Here is a 4,704-nt window from a genome sequence, read left to right as displayed (position 1 = left end):
GCGTACCATACTCTGCTCAAATTCTAAACCACCTGCTTCCATTGCCGAGATACCGGGCGCTCATATTATAAGGTAAGGTTATAAAAACCATCTTTTAAGATCATTTTAGTGAAAGTTTCATGCTTCAAGGCGTACCATACTCTGCTCAAATTCTAAACCACCTGCTTCCATTGCCGAGATACCGGGCGCTCATATTATAAGGTAAGGTTATAAAAACCATCTTTTAAGATCATTTTAGTGAAAGTTTCATGCTTCAAGGCGTACCATACTCTGCTCAAATTCTAAACCACCTGCTTCCATTGCCGAGATACCGGGCGCTCATATTATAAGGTAAGGTTATAAAAACCATCTTTTAAGATCATTTTAGTGAAAGTTTCATGCTTCAAGGCGTACCATACTCTGCTCAAATTCTAAACCACCTGCTTCCATTGCCGAGATACCGGGCGCTCATATTATAAGGTAAGGTTATAAAAACCATCTTTTAAGATCATTTTAGTGAAAGTTTCATGCTTCAAGGCGTACCATACACTGCTCAAATTCTAAACCACCTGCTTCCATTGCCGAGATACCGGGCGCTCATATTATAAGGTAAGGTTATAAAACCAACTTTTAAAATCATTTTAGTGACAGTTTCATGTTTCTATCTCTGATAATTTAAGAACAATGATGAATAAATCATTTTCGAGCACAATTTAAATGGTCGGCTGAATATATTACCGCCGTGAGACACGGCAGCAGAATTTAAATGACCGCGCGAAAGGGTTAATTATAAAGCATCAACCCTTCACTGTCTGTCACTCAATATGCTTTTCAGTTATCCTTTCTCTGGATCTGCAAGCTGGGAAAAGGAGAAGCAGTTATACCACGGCTCTAGGAACAGTGATGTGGAAAGGAAGGTACTGTACTGTTCAGTGTGAAAATATTGTGCTGCATGTCATGTGAGATACTGGATTAATGTACTGATTCAGCTTTACACTTATTTAATGATATTGTATCAACAGAGATTGCAGGCACTTTAAGAACAAATGGGCAGTGAGGTAAGTTATTTTTAGAGTGAATATTATCATCAATGCTTGAGGCAAAATTACATCACGACATACCTAGTATACCTCACAGTGTCAGAGATATAATAACCAGAGAGTATACAGTACTCACATGCTGTAAACACAAAGTTAACAAGTAAATGATCTTAAGATAGAAGAACAGAAGAAAATACCAACTAAGCATAAGTCAATTTATGACATTTACTTGAACGGAAGGTGAAATTTTTCCCTATCTTCAAAGTTGTGAGGGTCACCATGAATTCCAGTATGATTATATATATTTCAATTGGCATTTTTAAAACATCTAACTTTTTGATGGGTTGATGTTCTTAACACATCACCACAAGCTGTAAACAGTTTATCTGATGTATCATCGAGCACAGTGCAAGACAAATACGTATACATTTCAACGTCAGGAGCCATGAACTGCAAAAGCCAAAACAAGACTGATATCTGGTTCTGTTAACTGTTTAAAATTGATACACACTTTTTTATTATCACTCACGTTTCGCAGTGGGTGGTGGTAACTTTAGATTTGAAATTTCCTTCCAGTAAGCGTGAACCTCAAATCTCATACAAACACCAATATTTGCAATAAAGGACACAGCACATTTACACCGGAAGAAACTGACAGAACAGTCAAGACAGAAAGCCAGACAACAGATTACAAAAAGACCATATTGAGAAACCTCATAAACTGGAAAGGACTGTTGGCTTATCCTCCAAAGATCTATGTATTGCATACACACCAGTTCAAAGTAACAACCATTCACTTCAGAACTCCTACCTGCGCTGCCTCTACCACATGAGGAGGAAAGTTGTGTTTCACTGATGAGATCTTCTTCACATAGCCACAGCCAGCAGGGAAGCCCACAGCAAGCTGTCCAGTCTCTTTATCAGTGCCTGGGGAAGAGCATTACCAATATCAGGGCACCTAAACTCTTCCCAAGCTTGGAATTCAGAAACAATAACAAGGTTTCTACTGGTCAAGTACTCAGTTCAAATCTTGACTGGGTTACTCACTATTTCCGGCATTTTCTTACCCTATCCAGGTGAATGCTAGGATAGTAACAGGCCACTGTACCTTAGTGTCATCACTCAAAATATCATAATGAATCAAATCTTCAGAAATCACAGAAATCATGACTTCCACAATTACAATCACTCAGTGCTTATTTATTCAGTTCATGTTTACTGATGCTGTCAGTGGTTCAGAATATATGGCATCAAATGATAACTGATCAATGAACTGTAAAGGATGAGGAAGGAAGCCCACAGCCTAATTTCATGTAATACCAGAGCTTGTCTGAAAAGCCTGAGGAGAAACAGAAAAAAATATCACCATGATTGGTTCCTGCCCAAAATTCAAACCATGGGAACCTATTATTGCATACAGAAAGAAGACAGAACATGATACTTTAGAGGTAAACTTCTGTTCACATGAGCAAGTAATTTTAGCTCCACATATGCACAACAAAATCCACAACTAATGTTTCACAATTTAACTCTTTCCCCATTTAACATTCACGTTCTATGGTTCCAGCTAAACTATCCAGTCAAATGTACACACGATTTTCCATGGCTCAGTGTTTAAATCCATCACACCCCAAAGCAACAATGAGCTCCTCCCTAAAACTGTGAACTGTGCCATCAAAACAGTATCTAAATGGCTCAAAGGGAACACTTATACAGAACAGAGAATCAAGACTTCATGGAGGAGTAACAGAACATCAGTATCAAGTCAATAACACTCGTGCTTTGTATTTTGGAGGTCCTGGGTTCAAATCTCAGGACAGATATTGTTTACTCTGATTAAGAATTCTGTGGTCTTCCTTAGCCCCTGCAGGAAAATTGCCAGTACTTCCAGCTAAGCCATGAATGTTTCTTGGTACATACTTCTCAATTCATTACTAAATAATCATTCTGCTAATCAATGACACAGAGTCCAATCTACAGACAGTACAAATATATACAGTGTTACTGTGTGGTAATGAGTCAACTTGATCACTACAGAATGAAGCATGACCAGCCAACACAAAAAGGACACTCCATACTGCCGGACAGTCCTAGCAGCAACTCTGACAGCAAAACAGTTTGCAAATGAACAGATCTGACATTTTCCCTCACTTCCATTTACCTCCAAAGATTAAGACTTACAGAATAATATTTTGTGCATAAATTGCATCTTTCAGTATTCTCTGCAATTCTTGCTTGAAACATTTCTTTCTCTGATAAATATTTAGCAAGTCATGTTCATGGCCTACACAGAAATTCATATAGTCTACTGTCCAACTTTAATGAAAATTGAAATCGCAACAAATAATAGTAAAATTCCTCTGCAATATGTTTCATGAGGGTCTGTCAAATTGCTGTTAAGTTGCTCTTAGGTTATTACATGCAGAAAAGAAACTTGTTCAATCTGCAAAGTGCATTTTTTACATTTTTTTGCAAAAGCATACAAAAACAAAGATATAACTCACACAAGGGTACACACCAACTAGCTGTAAGCAAACAATGCCAGTAGTACATACACTCACCTATTGAAAATTTACATCTGTTTCCAAAACGTTCATTAGAGGGACACTCCTTCAATCTATTCAATGGACAAAGAAGTCCACCATTTTTAATCTCCCTGCACACAATCAGGCCACTGTATCTAGGGTAACTTTCCCTTAAAAGTTTTGCCAATTGGTCAAGTTTTAAATGAACATCTTTAGTCTTCTGAGCGATCTGAAAAAGTAGAATTTACTCCTCTCATCTGTGCACTTTGACTTCATATGGAACTGATACTTCTTCTCAGGAAAGGTTTAGGTTAGATGGTTATAGACCATAGTGAGCAAACCTTACAGCCTAGTATAAATGAGGTCCATGCAATATTCCCTAAGTACTTTTAGTAATTAGAAGACAGTTTACTGCTACAAATATCACCTCCAACAAACTTATATTCCTGTGTAAAAATATACTACATTGTTTGAAAAATAAAGGAAAAAATACTGATACAAACTATATCATTTCCACACTATCTTCACGGGACCCCCCCAAAAAAAACACTCCCATGGGCAAGATCTGGCCTCTGGGCTGCAGTGTGTTCATCTATTATAGAGCCAACTAAACACTCTATAAAAGAGCAAGACTGATTATATCAAATATATGTATGCGAAATTCAAAAATCTGTATTATCATTTGGCATAACAGCCTTTCCGCCTCTCTCAGAATTTGTCTGGACAGAGGCAAACAATTAACATCAGACTTGTATGATTACAAACTGGCTTCATTTCCTTTTTATTCAATGAGATCTGTCTTCACAGCAATGGGGATGAGTTACAAGCTAAAGAAGTGTACATTACAAGATCAGCTTAGCCAACTCGATCAAAACGATGCAACATATTATTATAGTGCAGCAACCTGTTGCAACTGTGTAGACCTGCCTCTGTGTTCCACGTCTTGCCGCCTGTGTGGACTCTGGTTAATATTCACTTGTCTGCTTCTCTTTATTGTATATCACTACATGATTCAGCCTAGTTGTGCATCAGCCAGTGCTCCACAAAATGCATTTACACAAAAAAAAATTTGAGCAACATTACAGAGGGCAGCAGATTGCTTCATCACAACTTGTACACCTGATTTGAATTGAATTGAATTTATTTACATTCTATAAATC

General features: G+C 37.6%; 1 protein-coding gene across 2 annotated transcripts in view; it reads right to left on the bottom strand.

The window, feature by feature from the left end:
- Positions 1 to 3,798, bottom strand: part of LOC111873348 — a 27,749-nt gene extending 23,951 nt beyond the window's left edge. For both annotated transcript variants that reach the window (XM_023867996.2, XM_033755066.1), the window contains exons 1-2: positions 3,581 to 3,798; positions 1,831 to 1,946 (exon numbers count right to left, since the gene is read on the bottom strand). The gene's annotated coding sequence lies outside the window, so the exon portion shown is untranslated. The remainder of the gene's footprint in view (positions 1 to 1,830; positions 1,947 to 3,580) is intronic.
- Positions 3,799 to 4,704: the final 906 nt, after the last annotated feature.

This window comes from Cryptotermes secundus, unplaced genomic scaffold, assembly GCF_002891405.2.
Source record: "Cryptotermes secundus unplaced genomic scaffold, Csec_1.0 scaffold2167, whole genome shotgun sequence".
Taxonomy (NCBI): Eukaryota; Metazoa; Arthropoda; class Insecta; order Blattodea; family Kalotermitidae; genus Cryptotermes; species Cryptotermes secundus.
Note: the sequence above shows the minus strand (reverse complement) of the source record. Positions and strands in the feature narration are given on the sequence as shown.